At 33.1% G+C, this 26,778-nt stretch overlaps 1 protein-coding gene across 14 annotated transcripts in view; it reads right to left on the bottom strand.

Moving 5' to 3' along the window:
- arvcfb (ARVCF delta catenin family member b) overlaps positions 1 to 26,778 on the bottom strand; it is a 331,914-nt gene that overhangs the window by 220,380 nt on the left and 84,756 nt on the right. For 2 of the 14 annotated variants that reach the window (XM_073840203.1, XM_073840218.1), the window contains exon 1: positions 19,527 to 19,599. The exons of the other annotated variants lie outside the window; for them this stretch is intronic. The gene's annotated coding sequence lies outside the window, so the exon portion shown is untranslated. Of the gene's footprint in view, positions 1 to 19,526; positions 19,600 to 26,778 lie in introns of those variants that run through there. 14 annotated transcript variants of the gene reach the window in all.

The following is a 26,778-nucleotide window of genomic DNA, read 5'->3' as shown; positions in this document are numbered from 1 at the left end:
AAAGGGTTCAAATACACCAAAAAGTCTGTGGGACCTGAAGGATTTTTCTGAAGAACAGCAGGCAGTTTAACTGTTCAAAAAAACTGTATGAAAAAATGTAAGATCCAAACAAATGTGATTAATAAAAATGAAAATTGGTAAAAAATAAAAACAATTTAGGAAAAGTAACAGGAATTCCATAGGACCCCATATGATAAAACAAGGCTTGACAATGATCAATCACACAAAAAATAAATCAATACATACATCCACAAATGACTCCAAAGTTGAAGTCACTGCGATGAAGTGCTATAGAAAATTAACTAAAGATAAAACTGTTTCTAAAATAACTGAGTAGCTGTTTTCTTGTTTAAAAAGGGATATTTACAGACAGTCTGGTAGTTTTGAGCTGTGTAGTTTATTGGCTTCTAGATGACACAGGAATAAACATGCTGAGGCCACTTTTTCTCTTTTCTTCACATAACTCTTTTTCTTTATTAAAAATTCGCTTCATAGGAGGCTCAGATGCAATTCAAGGGATAATTTCACATTCAATTATTTGGGCTCTGCCTTCCTATTCTGAGAGATGTTCAAGTGCGGTGTGCAATAATGAAATTCCACTTTCCAAAAAAAAAAGTTCAAAAGAAAAGGTGTCTTTAATAAAACCCATTTACCTTATCTGCAGATAGCTGCGACACAATTACTTCATGCTGCACCATATCACAGAGTCTATCTTTTGAGAAATGGGTCTAGAAATCAAGGAAGCACCTGGCAAACATTGTGACTTCACTGAATTCTTACAGAACCTATAGGAGAGCACTATACTATAGCCTATGCTGATCTAAACTAAGCTGCTATGACAAAACTACAGAGCATTATGTGCAGAATGCTTTATCAGAGACCATTATATCAAAATATTCTAGTGTGGCTCTTCTCCACCTTCAAAGCCTTGAAATAGGCAGATAAAGTATTAATGTTTGGTGTCTGGCCCTGGATTTTTACCAGGAGTTTCAAACTGTATTTCCCAACCAACCCTGTGTGACTGTGATGAGGGACAACAGCCTTTGAAGCCAAAAGCCCAGAAAAAAAAAAAAGTTGAAAGAGAATGAAGGTAAGAAACATTAATATTGCATCAAGATTATTTCATGCGATGGCTACGAGGGATTTTGTCTCAGATGGTGGAAAGTTGTTGGGATCTTTACAGGGAGAAAGGCAGTGATAATACGCTTCGTTATGTGTCTGACTCATCAGATACTCAAGGACAAGTCAGATTTCATCAGCCAATGACAGAGCAGGCAGCACATAACAGATAAACACATTATATATGAGCAATATCACACGAGTGCCGATACACAGCCATATGGCACGGCTACGAGAGTGATATTGCGTTTATACAGCAGTTTGATGGCACAAGTGTGTAAATACATAAGAAACAACAACGGAGTTTCTTTAAACCCTCTTTTGTTCAAACTACTTCCTTCGGCCAAGTATTCAAATCTCAAGTTGACAGTTTAACAGCTGAGCCCAAGCCTCCGTTACTAATTTGAAAAAGTCTCTTTAGAATTAGTAACGAAGGAACGTTAAGTTGCTTTATTGAAAGCTTATTGTATTACTATATTAAAAGCTCACTGTGTTATGTAGAGTATTATGAGAGATATGAACAGAGAGTGTTATTACCAGCATTCGTTTTCAGGTCAATCTCATATTCACAATAAAACATTAGTTTGAATGTCCACTGAGGAAAGTGATATCTTTGTCGTACTATCCTTTCATCTGTTAATTGTGATTTCCGAGGACAGCACTGCTCAGTGCATTTGTTGGCTGCATCTTACAATGTGTAGTTTAAAGTAAAAATAACTTCCTTGTTTATAACCCTGTTTTAGTCTCTTTCAAAATAAAAGTCTTTACTGCTGACTCACTCATAAAAACAGGTCTTGTTGCCACCTATGGCGCAACAATGCAACTAAAATTACCATCACCAAACACACACCGTTTCCCAATACTAAATGCTACTATTAAACACTACTATTATTTATATAAAATATAATTTATTGACTAATAATATTTATTAAACCACAACAGCAATCATAAAAGTTGCTAGGCAATTCAGTCAAAAGTACAAAGGCAGCGTCCTGATATACAGCATTAAATTTACATAAAATATACGGTGATCAGATTTTGCCCTCAGCCAAAACTATATGCCCTGGAACAAATAATAGATTAATGAGACCAAAGACTGCATGTTAGATTTACCCAAAATGAATTATCTTATGTTTATAGCAACATCAGAGCCAGCAGCAAACTCCAGAAGATGGCCTGGAGTACACATGTCCGAAAACATTGAAGCAAATTTTAAAATAGAAGTAATCCATATAAACAGACCGCATATTTGAAGTCTAAAAAAGTACATTCTCAACCTAAAAACTCTTTGTTTGGGCATCTGCCATGATATTAAATTTTTTTTAAATCTTAATTATTACATACTTTTGACCGACGTCAGCTAACATGAACTAACATTTTGAAATATATTTCAAAGCATAAGCTTTGTTAATGTTAGCAAAAATATAATTGTTCATTGCATACACACACAAGTTAAAAATACCCTAAGTTAAATTAATTCCTTTGTGATAATAGCAGGGGAACTGAACCAACAGCTATTAATATTTTAGCCTTGATGCAACAGTAGCTATCTCTGTCATTAATCTATTCATCCAGCTATGCATCTCATATCGAAATAAATGATGTGCCTCAATCAATCATAAATACCATTAAAGTTCCAGCTATATACATTTCCATTACATATGATCATACCTAGGGCTCATTTCTCACTATTGGCATCGGCAATTTAGACCCCACAGTCATTTCAATTGCTAATTTACGTGACACACTTCCCTTCAGTGCTTCCCATGATGTTATGTGCATTATTAATGACTCCATTAGACAGTATCAGAACATCCCATCTTAACTGAACTTTTATCTCTGCTGGCCTCAGCAATGTGTTTGGTGTCTACAGGCTGGTACACTGACCCAGCCGCTCTGGGGGCATGGAGAGTATCACTCACACTCCAGTGGAGCACGCGGTTATCTGGGTCAGTGCATGCCACACTCAAAGCACACTTGTTTTGCTGTTTGGGGGGTTACGCTCAAAAAAGGCCTGGGGGATGGGTGGCTATAGCATAAGGAAATGGAAAAAAAAACACTATAAATGTTACATATACAGGGTGATATGTACAGTAGTTGGTGCCTGATACAATGTCAACTGAACATTCAAACTAAAGGAATACCGCCGCGGTCAAAAGTTTACATGCACCTTGCAGAATCTGCAAATGTTTATAATTATAAAATTATAAGAGCTATTATAAAGAGTCAAGATGTGCAGGATTTGGAGGATGTTTCTGAAGGGCAGTTTAACTACTCAGGACTCATGAATAACTACAACAAAACACACACACACACACACACACACACACACACAACTGTGGATTTACAAGTAAACTTTTGACAAGGTCATTTTTATAAATTCAAATATTATTTTGTCTTGTAAACATCTGTGAAATCTTTTCCAGGGCAGTACTAAATAAAAAATATCATACATTTTTATCACCCATATTATTTTGTCAAAATGATTAACATGTTGCAGATTCTGCAAGGTAAACTTTATTTATTTTGTACATTTTAGTACAATGCAGTTTTTTAGTATTAACAATGGAAGAGAAAATAGAATTAAAGGATATAATTAAAATGTTTTTAAACAAAAAAAGAAAAAGAAAGAAAGAAAGAAAGAAAGAAAGAAAGAAAGAAAGAAAGAAAGAAAGAAAGAAAGAAAGAAAAGAAAGAAAGAAAGAAAGGAACTGAGGAGCATAGAATTTAAAGTATTTGCAAAAACCAACCTTTGTAAATATTTCTGGAACATGATCATTATGCTGTTTTTTTGCATATTAATTAAGGACATTTTGCCACCAATCTGAATAAGAAAAAAGTAATCAAACACAATGAATCATACATTAGTATTAAGTAAAATAGAGACAACAAATTATATGCCATTATACTGTTTAATGAATCTAAGATTAATTGAGAAATGAGATAAAACTGAACATTCTTTGTCAGTCATTATAATGTTTCTATGGGACTAATTGGTTAAATTAATAAATAGAAATACACTGCTTAACTTTGGTCTTTTTAGTTTTGCTTGATTTGCATCTACATATTTAAAGGATTAGTTCACTTGCAGAATAAAAATGTCCTGATCATTTCCGTACCCCCATGTCATCCAAGATGATCATGTCATTCTTTCTAAAGTCGAAAAGAAATTAAGGTTTTTAAGGAAAACATTCCAGGATTTTTCTCCAATAATGCACTTCAGTGGGGATCAACAAGTTGAAGATCCAAAATGCAGTTTCAATGAAGCTTCAAAGAACTCTACACGATCTAAGCTGAGAAATAAGGGTTATCTAGCGAAACGATTGTTCCAAAAAAATAAATAAATAATAATTTCTATACTTTGTAGCCAGAAATGCTCGTCTATGACTTCACACATTACGTAATCACACTGGAAAGGTTACGTTTGGTTAGTTCTTAGTCTGCGTTCTTTGGTTCAAAATGGTAGGTTAGGTTGGAAAACTCTCTCTCATTTTCTCCTCTAACTTCAAAATTGCCCAATATTATTGTTTTACCTTTTTTGGGGTAAAGGGTGTTTAACTTTCTTTGCACATTCACTTTGTAAACACTGGGTCGGTACGTCCGCCTTTGTCACGCGTGAAGTCAAGTTAGTGAAAGAAGAGCATCTGTGGTTAAAAAGTATATGATTTTTTTATTTTTTAGAAAATGACCCTGCTAGATAAGACTCTTATTCCTCGGCTGGGATTGTGTAGAGCCCTTTGAAGCTGCATTGAAACTGCAATTTGGACCTTCAACCTGTTGATCCCCATTAAAGTCCACTATATGGAGAAAAATCCTAGAATGTTTGTGAGTAAATTATTAGGATTTTTTTATTCTGGGAGTGAACTAATCCTTTAAGAAAAAAAAATGAAGGGAATAAAGGACAAAATGAACCCAAAACATCAACAATATTTCATACCGCACACGGTCAGCACATTTTTATCCCCCTCAAAACTACTTATAATATTAGTCAAGCTTTCTTTCAGGAGAAGCAGTTTTTCATGGCTATCTTCCACCGCTTCTCTGACCATTGGAATTAAACAGGCTTTTTCTGACACTGTAGCTTTAAGACTTATGTTATGATTGGCTAACCTCTACATGAATAACTGTTTAATAGCTTTTTGTCAAAGACTAAATAGGTGCTGAAATGTTTACTATATGTATCCATGGTTGTGATGTCAAAACCATGACCTTTTCTAAATTATTTAAAAAAAATTGTTTTTTTTTTTTGCTTAGCCTCCGTAACACAGAGTTAATTGCATAAAATGTGCAAAAGTTTAGATACATAACACAAAAGAACAATTTACATTGATCACCCTCTTCAAATGTTCACATACTTTTGGTTCTTAATACAGCACACTGTTTTCTCGAGCATCAGTGAATGTTTCACAATTAATGAATGAATGTTAAATCAAGGTCATACTAAATCACAAACAAAATGCAATTACACATATTCTACGCAGGTCCTTACAAATAAAAGCCTCTTTGGTCTAATGTAAACACATAGGCAAAGCCAGCTGGCAGTGCACACATTTACCTGCACAGTATGTGGGAATGAGAGAAATTTGCATTTGTTAATTATGGAAGTCTCTTGCTCTAGTTTACAGCACTGCATGTTTATGTCTGTAAGTGTGTATATACAATAACAACCGCAAATCCCCTGTGGAGATTCTGCCATAATTAAATCCCACCGTGATGATATTTCTATTTGAGTTTGGAATGAACCTGCTGGCTAAATCAAACATTACAAAAACTGTGTTAATTATCCCTTACGAAATTACATGTGATGAACAACTGTTACCTGAGATATTAAACTGGAGGGCCATTTCTGAAAACAACAAACCCCTGATTGCTATATAGCTACTGTCATTGTTTCCCGGAGTTCTTGACAGCTATAATACAAGAACTGAGCGCAGACACATAATACCTATCACAACTGAGTAAACACATCATGGTAACACTGACAGAAAGAATATCCATGCAGTCCTCAATCTGTTCACTATAGAAGCCTGTTTCCGCAACTAAATTAAAATTAAAAAAGTTATTGCAACTTTTTATCTCACTATTCTGACTTAATTCTCAAAATTGCGTTATATAAATTCACAATTACGAGAAATAAAGTCAGAATTGCAAGACAAACTCACAATTCTGAGAAATAAAATCTTTTTTTTTCCCACAATTGCGGAATTGTAAGATATAAATTTGCAATTGTGAGTTATAAAGCAGAATTGCGAGATATAAACTAAAAAAATAAATGAAAAAAGTCAAAATTGGGAGTATATATCACCCAATTCTTAGGGGAAAAAATAATTTGCTTGTTTTTATCTTGCAATTATGGCTTTATCTTGCAATTGTAAGTTGACATTATGCATTTATTTATATTTATATTGCAAGTTTTCATCTCGCAGTTTTAACTTTTTTCTCAGAATTGCATGATATAAATTCACAATTGTGAGAAATAAAGTCAGAATTGCGAGACAAACTCACAATTCTGAGAAATAAGCTTGCAATTCTGACTTTTTCTCAATTGCACATTTTTATCTCGCAATTATGACTTTATATCTCGCAATTGCGAGTTTACATTATGCATTTATTTATATTGCACATTTTTATCTCGCAATTATGACTTTATATCTCGCAATCGCGAGTTTACATTATGCATTTATTTATATTGCACATTTTTATCTCGCAATTATGACTTTATATCTCACAATTGCGAGTTTACATTATGCATTTATTTATATTGCACATTTTTATCTCACAATTATGACTTTATATCTCGCAATTGCGAGTTTACATTATGCATTTATTTATATTGCACATTTTTATCTCACAATTATGACTTTATATCTCACAATTGCGAGTTTACATTATGCATTTATTTATATTGCACATTTTTATCTCGCAATTATGACTTTATATCTCACAATTGCGAGTTTACATTATGCATTTATTTATATTACACATTTTTATCTCACAATTATGACTTTATATCTCGCAATTGCGAGTTTACATTATGCATTTATTTATATTGCACATTTTTATCTCACAATTATGACTTTATATCTCACAATTGCGAGTTTACATTATGCATTTATTTATATTGCACATTTTTATCTCGCAATTATGACTTTATATCTCGCAATTGCGAGTTTACATTATGCATTTATTTATATTACACATTTTTATCTCACAATTATGACTTTATATCTCGCAATTGCGAGTTTACATTATGCATTTATTTATATTGCACATTTTTATCTCGCAATTATGACTTTATATCTCGCAATTGCGAGTTTACATTATGCATTTATTTATATTACACATTTTTATCTCGCAATTATGACTTTATATCTCACAATTGCGAGTTTACATTATGCATTTATTTATATTCCAAGTTTTTATCTCACAATTCTGAGAAATAAGCTTGCAATTCTGACTTTTTCTCAATAGCAAATTTTTATCTCGCAATTATGACTTTATATCTCGCAATTGCGAGTTTACATTATGCATTTATTTATATTACACATTTTTATCTCGCAATTATGACTTTATATCTCGCAATTGCGAGTTTACATTATGCATTTATTTATATTACACATTTTTATCTCGCAATTATGACTTTATATCTCGCAATTGCGAGTTTACATTATGCATTTATTTATATTCCAAGTTTTTATCTCACAATTCTGAGAAATAAGCTTGCAATTCTGACTTTTTCTCAATAGCAAATTTTTATCTCGCAATTATGACTTTATATCTCGCAATTGCGAGTTTACATTATGCATTTATTTATGTTACACATTTTTATCTCGCAATTATGACTTTATATCTCGCAATTGCGAGTTTACATTATGCATTTATTTATATTACACATTTTTATCTCGCAATTATGACTTTATATCTCGCAATTGCGAGTTTACATTATGCATTTATTTATATTCCAAGTTTTTATCTCACAATTCTGAGAAATAAGCTTGCAATTCTGACTTTTTCTCAATAGCAAATTTTTATCTCGCAATTATGACTTTATATCTCGCAATCGCGAGTTTACATTATGCATTTATTTATATTGCACATTTTTATCTCGCAATTATGACTTTATATCTCGCAATCGCGAGTTTACATTATGCATTTATTTATATTGCACATTTTTATCTCGCAATTATGACTTTATATCTCACAATTGCGAGTTTACATTATGCATTTATTTATATTCCAAGTTTTTATCTCACAATTCTGAGAAATAAGCTTGCAATTCTGACTTTTTCTCAATAGCAAATTTTTATCTCGCAATTATGACTTTATATCTCGCAATTGCGAGTTTACATTATGCATTTATTTATATTACACATTTTTATCTCGCAATTATGACTTTATATCTCGCAATTGCGAGTTTACATTATGCATTTATTTATATTACACATTTTTATCTCGCAATTATGACTTTATATCTCGCAATTGCGAGTTTACATTATGCATTTATTTATATTCCAAGTTTTTATCTCACAATTCTGAGAAATAAGCTTGCAATTCTGACTTTTTCTCAATAGCAAATTTTTATCTCGCAATTATGACTTTATATCTCGCAATCGCGAGTTTACATTATGCATTTATTTATATTGCACATTTTTATCTCGCAATTATGACTTTATATCTCGCAATCGCGAGTTTACATTATGCATTTATTTATATTGCACATTTTTATCTCGCAATTATGACTTTATATCTCACAATTGCGAGTTTACATTATGCATTTATTTATATTCCAAGTTTTTATCTCACAATTCTGAGAAATAAGCTTGCAATTCTGACTTTTTCTCAATAGCAAATTTTTATCTCGCAATTATGACTTTATATCTCGCAATCGCGAGTTTACATTATGCATTTATTTATATTGCACATTTTTATCTCGCAATTATGACTTTATATCTCACAATTGCGAGTTTACATTATGCATTTATTTATATTGCACATTTTTATCTCGCAATTATGACTTTATATCTCGCAATCGCGAGTTTACATTATGCATTTATTTATATTGCACATTTTTATCTCACAATTATGACTTTATATCTCGCAATTGCGAGTTTACATTATGCATTTATTTATATTGCACATTTTTATCTCACAATTATGACTTTATATCTCACAATTGCGAGTTTACATTATGCATTTATTTATATTGCACATTTTTATCTCACAATTATGACTTTATATCTCACAATTGCGAGTTTACATTATGCATTTATTTATATTGCACATTTTTATCTCACAATTATGACTTTATATCTCACAATTGCGAGTTTACATTATGCATTTATTTATATTGCACATTTTTATCTCGCAATTATGACTTTATATCTCGCAATCGCGAGTTTACATTATGCATTTATTTATATTGCACATTTTTATCTCGCAATTATGACTTTATATCTCACAATTGCGAGTTTACATTATGCATTTATTTATATTCCAAGTTTTTATCTCACAATTCTGAGAAATAAGCTTGCAATTCTGACTTTTTCTCAATAGCAAATTTTTATCTCGCAATTATGACTTTATATCTCGCAATTGCGAGTTTACATTATGCATTTATTTATATTACACATTTTTATCTCGCAATTATGACTTTATATCTCGCAATTGCGAGTTTACATTATGCATTTATTTATATTACACATTTTTATCTCGCAATTATGACTTTATATCTCGCAATTGCGAGTTTACATTATGCATTTATTTATATTCCAAGTTTTTATCTCACAATTCTGAGAAATAAGCTTGCAATTCTGACTTTTTCTCAATAGCAAATTTTTATCTCGCAATTATGACTTTATATCTCGCAATCGCGAGTTTACATTATGCATTTATTTATATTGCACATTTTTATCTCGCAATTATGACTTTATATCTCGCAATCGCGAGTTTACATTATGCATTTATTTATATTGCACATTTTTATCTCGCAATTATGACTTTATATCTCACAATTGCGAGTTTACATTATGCATTTATTTATATTCCAAGTTTTTATCTCACAATTCTGAGAAATAAGCTTGCAATTCTGACTTTTTCTCAATAGCAAATTTTTATCTCGCAATTATGACTTTATATCTCGCAATCGCGAGTTTACATTATGCATTTATTTATATTGCACATTTTTATCTCGCAATTATGACTTTATATCTCACAATTGCGAGTTTACATTATGCATTTATTTATATTGCACATTTTTATCTCGCAATTATGACTTTATATCTCGCAATCGCGAGTTTACATTATGCATTTATTTATATTGCACATTTTTATCTCACAATTATGACTTTATATCTCGCAATTGCGAGTTTACATTATGCATTTATTTATATTGCACATTTTTATCTCACAATTATGACTTTATATCTCACAATTGCGAGTTTACATTATGCATTTATTTATATTGCACATTTTTATCTCACAATTATGACTTTATATCTCACAATTGCGAGTTTACATTATGCATTTATTTATATTGCACATTTTTATCTCACAATTATGACTTTATATCTCACAATTGCGAGTTTACATTATGCATTTATTTATATTGCAAATTTTTATCTCGCAATTATGACTTTATATCTCGCAATTGCGAGTTTACATTATGCATTTATTTATATTACACATTTTTATCTCGCAATTATGACTTTATATCTCGCAATTGCGAGTTTACATTATGCATTTATTTATATTACACATTTTTATCTCGCAATTATGACTTTATATCTCGCAATTGCGAGTTTACATTATGCATTTATTTATATTCCAAGTTTTTATCTCACAATTCTGAGAAATAAGCTTGCAATTCTGACTTTTTCTCAATAGCAAATTTTTATCTCGCAATTATGACTTTATATCTCGCAATCGCGAGTTTACATTATGCATTTATTTATATTGCACATTTTTATCTCGCAATTATGACTTTATATCTCACAATTGCGAGTTTACATTATGCATTTATTTATATTGCACATTTTTATCTCGCAATTATGACTTTATATCTCACAATTGCGAGTTTACATTATGCATTTATTTATATTGCACATTTTTATCTCACAATTATGACTTTATATCTCACAATTGCGAGTTTACATTATGCATTTATTTATATTGCACATTTTTATCTCGCAATTATGACTTTATATCTCGCAATTGCGAGTTTACATTATGCATTTATTTATATTACACATTTTTATCTCGCAATTATGACTTTATATCTCGCAATTGCGAGTTTACATTATGCATTTATTTATATTACACATTTTTATCTCGCAATTATGACTTTATATCTCGCAATTGCGAGTTTACATTATGCATTTATTTATATTCCAAGTTTTTATCTCACAATTCTGAGAAATAAGCTTGCAATTCTGACTTTTTCTCAATAGCAAATTTTTATCTCGCAATTATGACTTTATATCTCACAATCGCGAGTTTACATTATGCATTTATTTATATTGCACATTTTTATCTCGCAATTATGACTTTATATCTCGCAATTGCGAGTTTACATTATGCATTTATTTATATTGCACATTTTTATCTCACAATTATGACTTTATATCTCGCAATTGCGAGTTTACATTATGCATTTATTTATATTGCACATTTTTATCTCACAATTATGACTTTATATCTCACAATTGCGAGTTTACATTATGCATTTATTTATATTGCACATTTTTATCTCACAATTATGACTTTATATCTCACAATTGCGAGTTTACATTATGCATTTATTTATATTGCACATTTTTATCTCACAATTATGACTTTATATCTCACAATTGCGAGTTTACATTATGCATTTATTTATATTGCACATTTTTATCTCGCAATTATGACTTTATATCTCGCAATTGCGAGTTTACATTATGCATTTATTTATATTACACATTTTTATCTCGCAATTATGACTTTATATCTCACAATTGCGAGTTTACATTATGCATTTATTTATATTCCAAGTTTTTATCTCACAATTCTGAGAAATAAGCTTGCAATTCTGACTTTTTCTCAATAGCAAATTTTTATCTCGCAATTATGACTTTATATCTCGCAATTGCGAGTTTACATTATGCATTTATTTATATTGCAAGTTTTTATCTCACAATTCTGAGAAATAAACTCGTCAAGTTTTTATCTCGCAATTTTAACTTTTTTTTCTCAGAATTACGAGTTTATATCCTGAGAAAAAAAAAATTCAGATTTATGAGTTCATATTATGCATTTGTTTATTTATATTGCAAGTATTTATCTCACAATTCTGAGAAATATACTTGCAATTCTGACTTTTTTCAGAATTGTAAGATATAAACTGGCACTTGCGAGTTAGGAAGTCAGAATTGCGAGTTTATTTCTCTGAATATTTCATAAACTCATAAACTTGCAATTCTGAGAAAAAAGAATTGCGAGTATATAATCACCCAATTCTGAGAAAAAAAGGTCAGATTTGCTAGTTTGTATCATGCAGTTCTAAGGGGAAAAAAGTCATATCTCACAATTCTGACTTTATAGCTCACAATTGCTAGTTTATATCTCACAATTCAGAGAAAAAAGTTTGCATCATGCAATTCTGAGAAAACAAAGTCAAAATTGCGAGATGTAAACTCGCAATTGCAAGAAAAGAAGTCAAAATTGTAAGATTAAAAGTCAGTTATCTTTTTTATTTTTTTATTCAGTGGCAGAAACGGGCTTCCATATTTTACACATCCTGAGCAAGTATGAATAAAAACATACTGATGAAATGTACAGTCAAGTTGGTCATCCTTACAAATTTGTTAAATTATTGAAAGATAAACTCAGGGGGTTCAAGTGAATAGTTTAGATCAAAAGTGTTCGGAAGTTTGAAAGTCTCTGCCATACACAAACTGGCGATATATATTTTAATATAATCCTATTGGTAGTCACTGCCTCATGTTCCCGCTCATTTGCTTAAAGTTAAACTTTAATGGAATGCCAATGGCTGCTGCCAACTCTCCATGAAAATGAACACCCCTGTTCTCTTTCTCTAATCTTTGGGAAGTCATCTATGGATTTCTGGTTAGAGATGATGACATTGTTGCTTCAGAAAGACAAAGAACAGAAGAAAGGCTTTGAGAGAAGACAGAACCGAGAAAATCATTCCATTCTCTAGTTTGACACAACGAAAAGTACCGTATATCACAAGTACTGTATTTCATGAAGAACCACCACACTCAAGACAATGAAAATGGCTGATTCTCTGGACCCGTTTTAATCTTGTAACCTGCTCTTTTCTTATAACCAAGAATGTAATTTTCCTTTCTGTGCCCTACAGCTCAAAAACTTGAGAATAATCACCTGACTATTTGCCACGTTCACCATTTCACACACCGTACTTTTCACAGAGAAGGTGCTGAAGGTGGCAGATCAATCAGGTGGAGCTCCTGACAAGGGAGGACAGAGAGAAGGAGGGATCGAAAGAGAGAAAGAGGGGAGAGCTGCCAGAAAATGAATCCTACGGAGTCAAGGTCAGAACACAAGAGGCACAGACGAGAATGAATTGTCAAGGATGAGTGCGTGGTGAGCTACGGGTCCCAGACACCTTTCTTCCTGCAGGGTGGGTGGTCCTCCACGGGGTCTAGATGGCATTACAGCCCCAGAAACAACCCAGTGAACAGGGAAATTACTCTCTGTACAGACACCATTCATAAAAAGATTGAAGGGGGGAAAGTGATCTGAATGTGACATGTCTCTGGTAAGAGAAATTTAAAAAAAGATAGCTATTCACCACCACAATGAGCAAAGAGACGATATTTAAATTAATGTACCATAACACAGCCACAATGCACCACCTAATTTGGTTTAAATTGATCCTTTCCCAAAGTTTAGGCTACAATCCAGAGATCTTGCTGGTTTTATGCCTCCTAAATAAACAAAATAAAATGGTATTTCCAACTTGTTGAACGTTCTGAAAATTACAGCATGATTGGAAATGAGGTACAATAAAAAAGCGGTTACTTTGAATCACTTTTTTTAAACAAGTGTTCATTTGTCTTTTTTTTAAATATCGCAATACTGTATTGTGGACATCATATTGAGATAATATCGCATTGTGAGATTTTGATATCGTTACATCTCTAAAAGGAAGCCTTCAAAATCAGCATAAATGTCTCTGAACCCACTCACACACGATTGTTTAGTGCAAGACTATGCTGACTCTTTCCAAACAGAAGATAAGAGCCAGATTGTGAGGTGTAACGCTGATGTGTCATCATTTTCTGTCAATTATAGTTGTGATCTCTCTGATATTTGCTCTTCATACTGGTCTGGAATGTAACAGAGTGGTTTCCTTTTATAGAGGTTGTGTCATTGAGACTCATAACGTATAAAAAGCCACCTGTGGTTTTTGGCAGCTTTATCTACAAAGCAGCCTTGTCATAGCAATTAACATTCTCAAACACTTTCATAGTTCCAAAATAAGAACAGGAGACTCTCTCCTCTACACACACGGAAAGAGAGAGAGAGAGAGAGTCTTAGAGTAGGTTGACTGCAATATGCTAAAATGTCTTTGTATAAGACATAAAATATTGCTATGCAAGAGGAATAAATATCAAGATTTGTGCACATTCCTGAAATGTATTCAGACCTAAAATATTTCTCCAGTGATCTCATTGTTGGCTTGCTTCACCTTCAGTGGGGGCAGACAAATATACAGAAAAACAGATGTCCTAATGGTGAAGCTGCCAGGTAAACTGAAATGAATAATAACTGAAGAAAATATCAATAGCGTTTCTCTGTGAAAAACTTGCCTCCATGCCATGGTGGTGTGAGCATTTTATAAGAAGTTGCTGTGTTTGCTAGGTGTTCTGGGAGGTTGCTTACCAGCCCAGTCAATAAATTAATTAATTAATACTTTCATCCACAAGGAATATTCTGTTTCCTAGATACTGTATTTAATGCAAACCCACAAGTCTAATAATTTTGTAAAACATCAGCCTACCTCAGCTGAAAAAGCGATGTGATTTTAGGTTTAACTATAAACAAATGAGTTAGTAAATTATTTAAAATCCTAATCCAAGGTATAGGCAGTAGCAATACTGCGATAATACGGTAATACAAACGTCACATTTTTATTTATCCTTTATTTTACCAGGAAAGTCCCACTGAGATACAAAATCTCTTCTTCCAGGGAGCACTGGCCAAGTATGGCAGCACAAAAAGTTTCACAATAAAACAATTTCAACAACATAAACACAAACAGAATCATTTGCCCTATATCCAGATAATTACAAATATGTAATTTACTTATAGCAAGTACATGTTTCCTTCAGAGTAGACCATAAAAGGTTTTTCAAGATATTTACAGAAGGAAGTGTTTCCAGCATAGTAATACTCTGCAGCTCGTTCCATAACGAAGGAGCACAAAAAGAGAAAGCAGTTTTGCCTAACTCAGAATGTACTCGTGGAACATTTAAAAGAAGTTTAGCAGAGGATCTAGTACTGTAATTACAAGTGTAAAAAGATAAAAGACTGCAAATATAAGTAGGTAATTTTCCCAACAATGCCTTAACAATAAACAGCAACATGTGCACTTTCCTTCTTTGAAACAAAGAGGACCATCCCACCAATTCATACAATATACAATGATGGGTGCGTGAGGAGGCACTCGTCACAAAACGTAAAGCAGCATGATATACATAATCCAACTTTTTAAGTGAAGATAAACTTGCATGCATATAGATCACATCACCATAATCTAATACTGAAAGGAAACAACTCTGTATAATTCTTTTTCTTGCTTTAAAAGGAAAACATTTCTTTAAACGAAAAAGAAAACCCATAGTTAGCTTAGTTGACCCTCAAAAACACACCCTCCTTTTTCATCCAGTGAAAAATACATTGTGGAGCAAAGAGGACAGACAACAGACAAGACAAAGCAGGTTACTTCTGGTTATAAAACAAAGTTTTAGCTTTTAAGTGTTGTCATTTTCTAAGAAATTCAAACAATAAATACCATTTTGTCACTCTTTAAAGGAACACTCCACTTTTTTTGGAAAAAGGCTCATTCTCCAACTCCCCCCGAGTTAATAATAGGATTTTAACTGTTTTGAAATCCATTCAGCATCAGCATCGCGTTAAAAAATAACCAATGAGTTTCGGTATTTGTCTTATTTAAAACTTGACTCTTCTGCAGTCATATCGTGTACTAAGACCGGCGGAAAATGTAAAGATGTGATTTTCTAGGCCGATAAGATTAGGAACTACACTCCAATTCCGGTGTAATAGTCAAGGAAGTTTGCTGCCGTAATATGGATGCAGCAGACGCAGTAATATCACGCAGCGCCTGAAATTAGTTCCCAGCTAGGTAACTTCCAACGAGGAACGCTCCCTGTGCATGCAGTTGGTCACGTTGTGCTGCGTGACATTACTGCGCCTGCTTCGTCCATGTTACGGCAGCAAACTTCCTTGACTATTACACCGGAATTGGAGTGTAGTTCCTAATCTTATCGGCCTAGAAAATCACATCTTTACATTTTCCGCCGGTCTTAGTACACGATATAACTACAGAAGAGTCAAGTTTTAAATAAGACAAATACCGAAACTAATTGGTTATTTTTTAATGCGATGCTATTGGTCTAATAGGATTCAATGATCTATGCTAAGCTATGCTCAAAGTGATATCGCCAGAACAGGAGAACGGCTGAATGGATTTCACAACGGTAAAAATCAATTTATTAACTCGGGGGAAGTTGGAGAATTAGCCTATTTCCAAAAAAAGTGGAGTGTTCCCTTAATGTGTCCTGAGAGATCATTGCAGTTTAAGCAGCATGTGAACTAATCATCTTTTTCTCTTTACTATAGTTACAGCATAAAATAAACATGAATGAACATTATAAGGCATCTTGTTTCAACCACAGAAAGACATCAATACACACAATTTTTCAAGTTCAAGTCCACCGATGTTAAAGGACTACTTCACTTCCAGAACGAAAATGTACAGATAATTTACTCACCCCCTTGTCATCCAAGATGTCCATGTTTTTCTTCAGTCGAAAAGAAATTATGTTTTTTGAGGAAAACATTTAAGGAATTTTCTCCAATTGTGGACTCTGGTTATTTAAAAAAAAAAAAAAAGGTTAGAAATTATATACTTTTTAATCTCAAATGCTTGTCTTGTCTAGCTCTGCGATGCGCATGCGTACTCTGTGCACTCCTGTTCACACAGTTAGGGAATGTCTAAAAACTCTTATTTTCTCCTTCAACTTCAAAATCGCCCTGCATCGCTGCAGAAGTACAGACCCAGTGTTTACAAAGTGAATGTGCAAAGAAGGTCAAATGCCCTGTGATGTATGACGATTTTGTAGTTAGAGGAGAAAATGAGGTGGAAACGATTGGAAAATAACCAATCGTTTTGCTAAATAAGACCATTCATCCTCGTCTAGGATCCTTTATAACCCTTTGAAGCTTCTTTTAAACTGCATTTTGGAAGTTCAAACTCACAAGCACCATAGAAGTCTACTATATGGAGAAAATTCCTGAAATCCTCAAAAAACAATTTTTTTACGACTGAAGAAAGAAAGACATGAACATCTTTGATGACAAGGGGGTGATTATCTGTACAATTTTGTTCTGGAAGTGAACTAATCCTTTAATCTACTCTCCAGTCTAGTTTGTTTGTCGGACGAAAAAATGGCAGATTCAGCTTTATGATTGGTCAGATCACCTGTCAATCAAACCCCTGTCGAAGGGTGAGTTAGGTTCTCAACTTATTTTGATTCTAATATTTGGTAATATTTGATAAGGATTTCTCATACTTTCGCACATCTAATGTTTTGGTGTTTTACTAGCATTTTAATTAAGATTATGTAACTATAACTACATTTAAAGAGGAGAAAGGAATGCCAAGGACAGCTTCTCTAACTAACAGAACATAATATTTAGCAATCTGCAATATTCCTGCAGAAATATTTTCAAATTGTAATGTATTTACAGGGCAATCCTATTTTCGTCTCGCCCTGCCAATTAAAACATTAGCATATCAATACCAAAATGAAACATACTGGAACAAAACCCATTTGGGACTCTCTCTGAGAAGGCAACAGGAATTTCTCCAAACCTGTTAATCAGAAACAAAGCAAAGCTGCTTTACCCTGACACGCTAATAAATCCACATTTCCTTGCTTTTACACTAATGAAGCCGTGCCATTGTGCAGCACTTTCACAAAAGGACATTATTAACATTAAAGAGTTTTAATGATTGAAGAAAATGACTATTAGAAAGGTCATTTCTACGTCCTCCTTCAGAACATTAGCTGATAAATCAGAGTCACTGTCCGGAGCTCATAAGCCACAATGGCTAATCGTAAAACTATAACAGATTGAAAGTACATACAAAAGACACTTTGAAAGTCATAAAACTGTTACAACAGCCATTAAGATGTACAGGCGTACCAACTATGCACATTTTAATGCAGAATTCTGCTGTTGTTTGGCTTGGCATAAGAACTGATGCCTCTCTGGATTTCTGAATATTTTAGCTGTGTGCATTGGCCGTGTTTGGACTGATAAAACAGCTCGGGAAAGCAGCACAAAGGATATTCGTTAAACACACCTTCAAGCCTTTTTTCAACAAATATTTAATAATTATAGCACATACACCTGAAAACAAATTCCTATGCTCATTAGGTTGCAAATTAAAGTCTCCATGCTGTCAGTTTCAGATATTTAAAGTTGTTCATGTTGCACATGGTTAGCAAAGGACAATAGAGGCAGATAATTTCCTAGACAGGGATGCGGAGGAGACCGAGCAGAGCAGTAAAATGCAGAATTGAAATTGATAAGCAATGCTAAATCAGTGTAGACATAAAAGAAATTGAATTTACTGTAGAGCTCACATTTTGAAAGTGCCCTTTAAAAACATCTTGCTCACATTCATTAATCTCCAACAGGATCTTCCTTTTGAAAAAGGTGAGCTGAATCGCCTGCCCTATATAATACAGCCTAGCAATGTTTACTCTGGAATTGGTCGAATTTTACTGCCAACTTTGTGCTTTTTCATTGACATGTTTCTCCTGAACAGCCCAGCAAGCTGAGAGGACGCTAGGCATGTAGTCTCATCAGCCAGGCGTGAAGGACAGCCCGAGCCAGTCAGCCACACACTTCACAGGAGATCCCAGAATTAGTCACGCTGCTCTAACCCTCAGCTCGCCCTGCATTCCAGCGCATTCATATTCACAACAGCACGGGCACCACTGAAACCACGCGGCTTAATAGTTTCATAAGTGCAGTATACGGCACATAAGTCTCAGCTATGTGCCTCTGAGACAGCTAAGAACAGTGCTTTTTAGAAAATAAATGAGTGCGCCAAAGTAAATAAGTCCACATACCGCTGAGAGTTAGCCGTAGCCCTTAACCGCAGACTAACAGGCGAAGGAGTTTCCAGTAAACAAGAACTCTGAAAAAAAAAAGAGTCAAAGCTATAGTGGTCATCCCTTCTAAATAAATACTTGGAAATACAACAGCATTTACAACTGATAAAAACAGAGACATGGCAATTTGTTTATGTGTGCAAAATGGCGACACTAAACAATAAGGTTCAATTTTTTGCCTTTTTTTGGCTTAATTAATATGAAAATTGTCCAATCATAGTCCACAGGTTCATACATTATATGGATATCATAAATAAACTTGCACATAGTAATAATTTGGCACTTAGAAGTGCTCTATAGAATTCTTAGCAAGCCTTTGCATGAAACCACAAACCACAGTTATTTGCAAAACAACTTTGGAACTGCATTGATGATTTAATTCCATAACTACTAAATCAAATCACAGTAATGACATCTGTAAATCGACAGTTAAATGCATTGGGATTGGACAGAAATGTTGAGAATCATGACTCCAGTATTAATAAATTACAGAAAGAAAACAAAAATCAACACATCAACAAGGACCAGATGTAAAGCCTCAAATTAGAAGTGCGGTGACAACAACTATTTTTACTGGGTAGAGTGTTAACAGTGGATAATATTTCCAAAAACCAAAGTCAAAATAATTAAACAGGCTTCCTGTGAAACAGAGCGATTTATCATTGTTTCTCAAAATTAAAAGCTAAAGTAATACAGTATATTTCAAATAAAGAATAAGTGGCTTCATTAAGTTGATCCATATTATTATGGGATTTCATGATGGTACTTCAAAGTGCATATTTAAGACTTGTTCACTGCAAGCAAACTTTTCCACTCCAGGTTTCACATCTCATAAACTGAGAACCAAGGGCGGTGTCAAGGAACTCAGCCAAATGTGTCTAAAATGTTACTGTATCATATTACCCTTATAAAATTGAACAATGGTAACACATTATAGCAGAAGAACAAAAAATAAACAAAGCTTATTTCTTATTTACAGTGTTAGAGAAGATCAAACTTTAAAACAGACCATAACAAGTTCTTTTAACATTTTTTACATTTGTTTAGGGCTGTTGTTTTCCTCGATTTAATTAGAGTACTTGATTTTTTTTTAAAAAATCCTTCATTGCATTTTGCCCGTGTCGAGTAACCGGCAAAATACCGAAGTGGTGGATTCCATGGATGAAAATTTAGGAAATGCATTATTAGACCATTTAATTAAGCCACATAATAACCACATAGTTAAGCATAATGCAATTGTAAATTCACAAATGCTACGATGAATTAAATAAACATACGCGTTGCAGGTTTAATAGGTTAAATACAGTAGCAGCTCCATTTAGAGTAAATGCTGCTCCAAACAAACTGTTAGCATTTACATTTTTGGAGCAACTCCAATTCTATATCTGCATCTTGTTGTGAGTTTGGGTTTATTATAACGTTTATCTGGGAATGCAACATGTGCCATTTCATCAGATTAGTAAGGTAAATCATTTAAAAACCTACGCGAACAGAGAATAAATCAGTATTTTTCTCAATAAGCTAACTGTTCATCGCAATTTCAAAATAAAAGTTTAAACCCTCACTCTGAGTTTAAACTTTTTGATGTCCACATATTCAAGAAATTACTGGCTGTAGCAACTACTGAAAATTAAGTGGGCATCTGAATTAAATGTTGTTTAGTCAATATTAAACAAGGATTAGATCGAGCAGTAAAGTGTAAAAACAATCGTCAGGCATCATGTATTTTAACAGTTTTGTTCAATAAATCCATATGATTACATGCTTTTGAACTAATTATTGTTGCCTCATTGTTACTATACATGTATGTTAAGTAATTTAAAAGCTATTGTTCTCTTGGACTTATTCTTATATCACAATGAAATTATTATTATAATTTTTTTATTTATTTATTTTTGGCATTTTTGCCTTTATTGTGATTGGACAGATGAGAATTGACAGGACGGGGCGGGGCGGGATCAAGAAAGGTCCTCGAGTCGGAATCGTCAGAGTAATTGACCGATTATTTGAATACCAAAATAATCGTTAGTGACAGCCTTACATTTGTTTACACTAGGGATGTAACGGTATTGTAAATACCGTCGTACCGCAATAGCACATTTTTTCGATACTACCGTGGTCGCATGACTCGATAAAACTATAGGTCTTAGAAAGAAAAGTTTGCTGCGGCGAAAGGAGCGAACGGGAGGTTGCGGGAACTACAATTCCCATCAGCCCAGGCGTGGCCATCATCCTTTGCGGTCTGTTTTCGCTACAGATCCAATAATGCGTGAATGGAAGGTGCTGCTAGCAGCGGCGAAGGAAAAGAGATGGAAATGGTCGAAACTAACGCCTGTTTCACACATACTCCGTCTGCAGTGTGTATGGGTTGCGTATTTTCCCCCACCCATGTTAACGGATTAGAGCGTTTCACACTGCACGCGTTTGCTGTCCCAGAACCGGTGCGTTTGCAGTAAATTGTAAAATGAACATGTATTGGCACGGACATGTGGTGATTACACAATAAATGCATATAAATGAAGTCTACTGTGTTTTACAGTCAACACGTGGCTTTTTGGCTAAGTTTAAAACTAGGAAAAGTGCTGCTTCTGCACCGCATACGTAACACACACAAACTGCACACGAACTGTATACGGAGTATGTGTGAAACAGGCGTAAAAGCGGGTTTTAAATCCGAGGTGTGGAAGCATTTCAGTTTCTCTGTCTGAAACCTGTCTCTGTCTGAATAAGTGAGTGTGTGAGTGAATGAGGTGAGTGTTCTCAAATACTTATTCAGCACAGGGGCCAGCTGCAATAAGTAGGCTGCTATTTTTTATTTTTTATGACTTTTCAAGAATACTAAATTGAAACTTTATTTTTTTACATGGTTTATTATTTTTTTGTTATTAAAATTGAAAAATTGAAGTTCCTGTTTCAAAGTTTACAGATAGATGGCTAATTTGTATGCCATTGATATGTTTAGTGTTCATGTAAACTGTTTAATAAACACTTCTGGCACTTTTTTCGAGTCTCTTCTTTAGTTTTGTTTTTCCTGTAAATGATTCAATAAATACCGTACCGTGCCATTCATACCGAGATATTACCGTACCGTGAAGTTTTGATACCATTACATCCCTAGTTTACACTGATAAATATGTATACTACAATAAATATGTATACTACAATAAACCATCACAGGAACACAATGTAAGTTATGAATGGAGTCTAACATACTCCTAAACAAAAGTAACTCAAGTCTTTTATATTTTTTATAACCATTTCAAAACTACCTTTATTAATTCTCTTGCCTGCTCTGCTGCTGTCTTTTTGTGAGAATCTCTCTCTTCCCTTTTGCTATTTTTAACACTTTGGTAAAGTTATTTCTCTCCCAGTGTATTTGAGAGCACTTAAGTTTAATGATGCAGAGTGCCCCACTTTTGTTTTAGAGTACATTGCAATTAACTAAATTTAAGCCAAAGTGTTCAAATAAAGCATTTTTGTTGGGATTTCATGATGCAACTCAAGCTTCTATTCTGATGCAAGGTTAATTAGACCCAGAAAACAAGAATGGTTTCTCAAAAACACACAATCAAAGTACACTGTAGCACTGCATTTAATAAGAACGTTACACAACCAACAGCTAAAGCTCACAGCAGTCTATGACATTCAATTTAACTGAGGTTGCTTTCTATCCATCTATCTACATCAAATCTTTTTCCAAAGCTTTTTCAACTTGTCTTTAGTTCATAAGGTGCACCTATTTTTTAAACAACATTTAAGGAGCCTTCATAGATCATGAGTTTTCTAATATAATAGGAAACTAATTCAAAGTTTTGACAAGTCAGCATTCTTAAATCACAGGACATAACCATTAAATATAGAAAAGAGACCCATATAAAAAGTCCCCCACCAGCCACAATGGGCCTTTATTTACTTCAAACACCGTTACACCTGAAACACACAAAAACAGAAGACAAAATGATTTAGACAGATTTACTCTCTGGGTATTCGCAAAACCATTCCAGCATAATTAATATCTCCATGTCTCTGGATTTAATTTGCCCTGCATTACTTGAGCAGACCATCTATTTGTTTTGGACTAATAGTGTATGTGAGATACAGAACACGATAATGTCTTGATGTTGCTCCAGTGGATAATTTACTGCCTCATTATAAGGGATGTTTGAAGACCAGCACACAGCTGCAGCCACGCTATCCAGGTAGGCAAAACACATTAATATTTTCTGGAATACTTAATTCTGATTAGATTGTAGCATGCTGCAGTCAAAATCGCTGTATAATGAGTGCTAAACTATATAAATGAGCACAGCCCTTAGTAACCAGTATCCTATTTCATGTCTCTGACTCTGCAATCTGTTTTTTCACACATAGTGAAATATTTTCAAATCAATAATTCATCTCCATTTATTTATTTATTTGATAAGAAGCCATGTAATAAGCAGAACATTTTAGAGTCGTTCACATTATGCCTTACATAGTAATGGTTTATGAGAGACCCCATTAGAGACTTTGTATACCCAGACAAGTATCTCACAAATCTAATTTATTAATATGAAATTCTTGTGTTCGTTCCCAAGAAACATCCATTTAGAAATGTGAAGTGGGGAGAGCCAGAAAGGCCAGATAATATGCAGTTATATTCCTGCAGACAGGAAAATTATGATTTCTTTTTCTTTTTTCAACATCACGCAGCATAAAAAAATTTCTAAATAAAATCATATCATGGTATTGTTAAAATGTGCTGGAAATTTTCAAAAAGTAATGGTAACATAAATCATTTCACCAAGATTTCTATTTAAAATAATCAAACAATAAATAAAATTACTTTTTGTTTGCATAAACACTAAAACAATTAGTAAACATTACCAATGATGTCTGGATTTCAATAGTTTTATCTAATAACATGCATGAAATGTTCAAATAAAGTTTTTGAAAGAGTTTCGTAAAAATGGTAAACCTCACATATATAAAGACAAGTAATATAATAAAGACAAGTCAAAATGATAATTGATTAATAAATGGTTATATGTATTTTATCTGCTCCTTATCTGAATTGTTTAAATGAGTAGAATCCACAAAAGCTTGTTTTTCATCTACACACAAGCTGAATGTAAATGTAACTATGTAAATCCGCTCTTTGCAGCAGAACAGCAGAGTTAGAGCTGTTTCTCTGGAAGCCTGTTTCCTCCACTGAATAAAAAAATGAAACAAGGTTATTTATCGCAGCACTCACTCAACGTTTTTCTTAGAATTGCATTATACAAACTTGACTTTAAAGACTTTTAAGTAAAGTCAAAACTGCACAATAAACGTAACAATTGTGAGTTATAAAGTCAGAATTGCAAGATATAAACTTACAATTCTGACATTTTTTCTCAGAATTGCGAGATATAAAATTGAAATTCTGACTTTTTTTCTTTCTTTTTCTTTCCAGAATTCTGTGATATAAACTCTAAATTGCAAGAAATAAAGTCTGAATTATGAAATATAAACTCACAATTCTGACGTTTTTCTCACAATTGTGTGGTATAAAGTTAGAATTGCAAGTTATAAAGTCAGAATTGCTTGATATAAACTCACATTTTTTTACTTTTTTTTTTAGAATTGCAGGATTTAAATTCACAATTATGAGAAATAAAGTCAGAATTGCAAGATATAAACTTAAAATTGTGACTTTTCTCTTAGAATTGTGTGATACAAACAATTGAGTTATAAAGTCAGAATTGGATGATATAAATAACTGCGAGTTATAAAATCAGAATTGCATGATATAAACAGCTGCGAGTTATAAAGTCAAAAAGTTGAGTGAACAAATTGAGTGATATAAACTTGAGATTCTGACTTTATAACTCATAATTTCAATTCTGACTTCTTGCAAATGAGTTTATACCTCGCAATTTTGACTTTTTCTTGCAATTCAGACTTTTTTCTCAGAACTGCAATATATATAATCTTGAAATTCTGACTTTTTCTTAGATATAAACTAAATTGCAAAATAAAGTCAGAATTACGAAATATAAACTCACAATTCTGACTTTTTTCTCACAATTGCATGATATAAACTCACAATTGCAAGTTATAAAGTCAGAATTGCTTGACATAAACTCACAATTTTTGACTTTTTTTTAGAATTGAAGGATTTAAATTCACAATTATGAGAAATAAAGTCAGAATTGCAAGATATAAACTTAAAACTGTGACTTTTTATCTTAGAATTGTGTGATACAAACAATTGTGAGTTATAAAGTCAGAATTGCAAAATATAAATTCTGACTATTTCTCGTTTTATATTACACAATTCTAAGAAAAAAAAGTCAGAATTGCGAAATATAAACTCACAATTCTGATTTAATTTCTCGTTTTATTACACAATTCTGAGAAAAAAAGTCAGAATTGTGAGAAAAGTTTTATTCAGTGGCAGAAACAGGCTTCCAAAGCAGCATTGCAATTAAGAACACTACTTTATTAGGTATTACACGGAGAGTAGATGAAAACAAAATGCCACTGAATCTTTTCCAAAGACAATCAGAACCTTCAGGGGATTTGTATAATTCCCTTAGCACTCTTTTAAAACCTCACAGCTTTTTGCCATTTTTTCACATTAGACGAAACTACTCTGTAAGCTGTCCACACAATTAAAAATTAGCTTTATGCTGGACAGTATTTATTTATCCTGAGTTTTTTAAATCGTGGTAACCGGAATACAGTTTTAATGATAATTAAATATAAAACGGTTATACTAACCATGGGGAATTTTCCCATTATTTATCATCAAATGGTTTCATCTCTATTGTACACATAGCGATTAAATGGCTTTAGCGAGTTATAATTACTGAGGACACCTTTATTGAGCGTTATATTTACACCAGTTCCTGTACTACTTCATTTAGTGCCAGCTAAAGATTGTAGACTGTGAGTCAGACTCAGAGAATGAGACAGACATTAATTAACAGACATGTCCATTCAATACAATCTATTCTGACAAATGCTTGATTACAAAAAACACTCCAGGGACACACACACCATTGATTCATAAAAACACATGCAATGCATTTGATGATCTCCTGTTGCTGTAGTCAGTGCGAATGAAGTTTACATTGCATATTGAAAGGTCAGCCACTGTGTGACATAACATCAACTGCTCCAGCTACAGTATGTGTGTCAATGGGACAGACATTCTGCCGTGCCGCTAAACTCAAACAAGCTTATC

The sequence above is a fragment of the Garra rufa genome, chromosome 5 (assembly GCF_049309525.1).
Source record: "Garra rufa chromosome 5, GarRuf1.0, whole genome shotgun sequence".
Lineage (NCBI taxonomy): Eukaryota > Metazoa > Chordata > Actinopteri > Cypriniformes > Cyprinidae > Garra > Garra rufa.
Note: the sequence above shows the minus strand (reverse complement) of the source record. Positions and strands in the feature narration are given on the sequence as shown.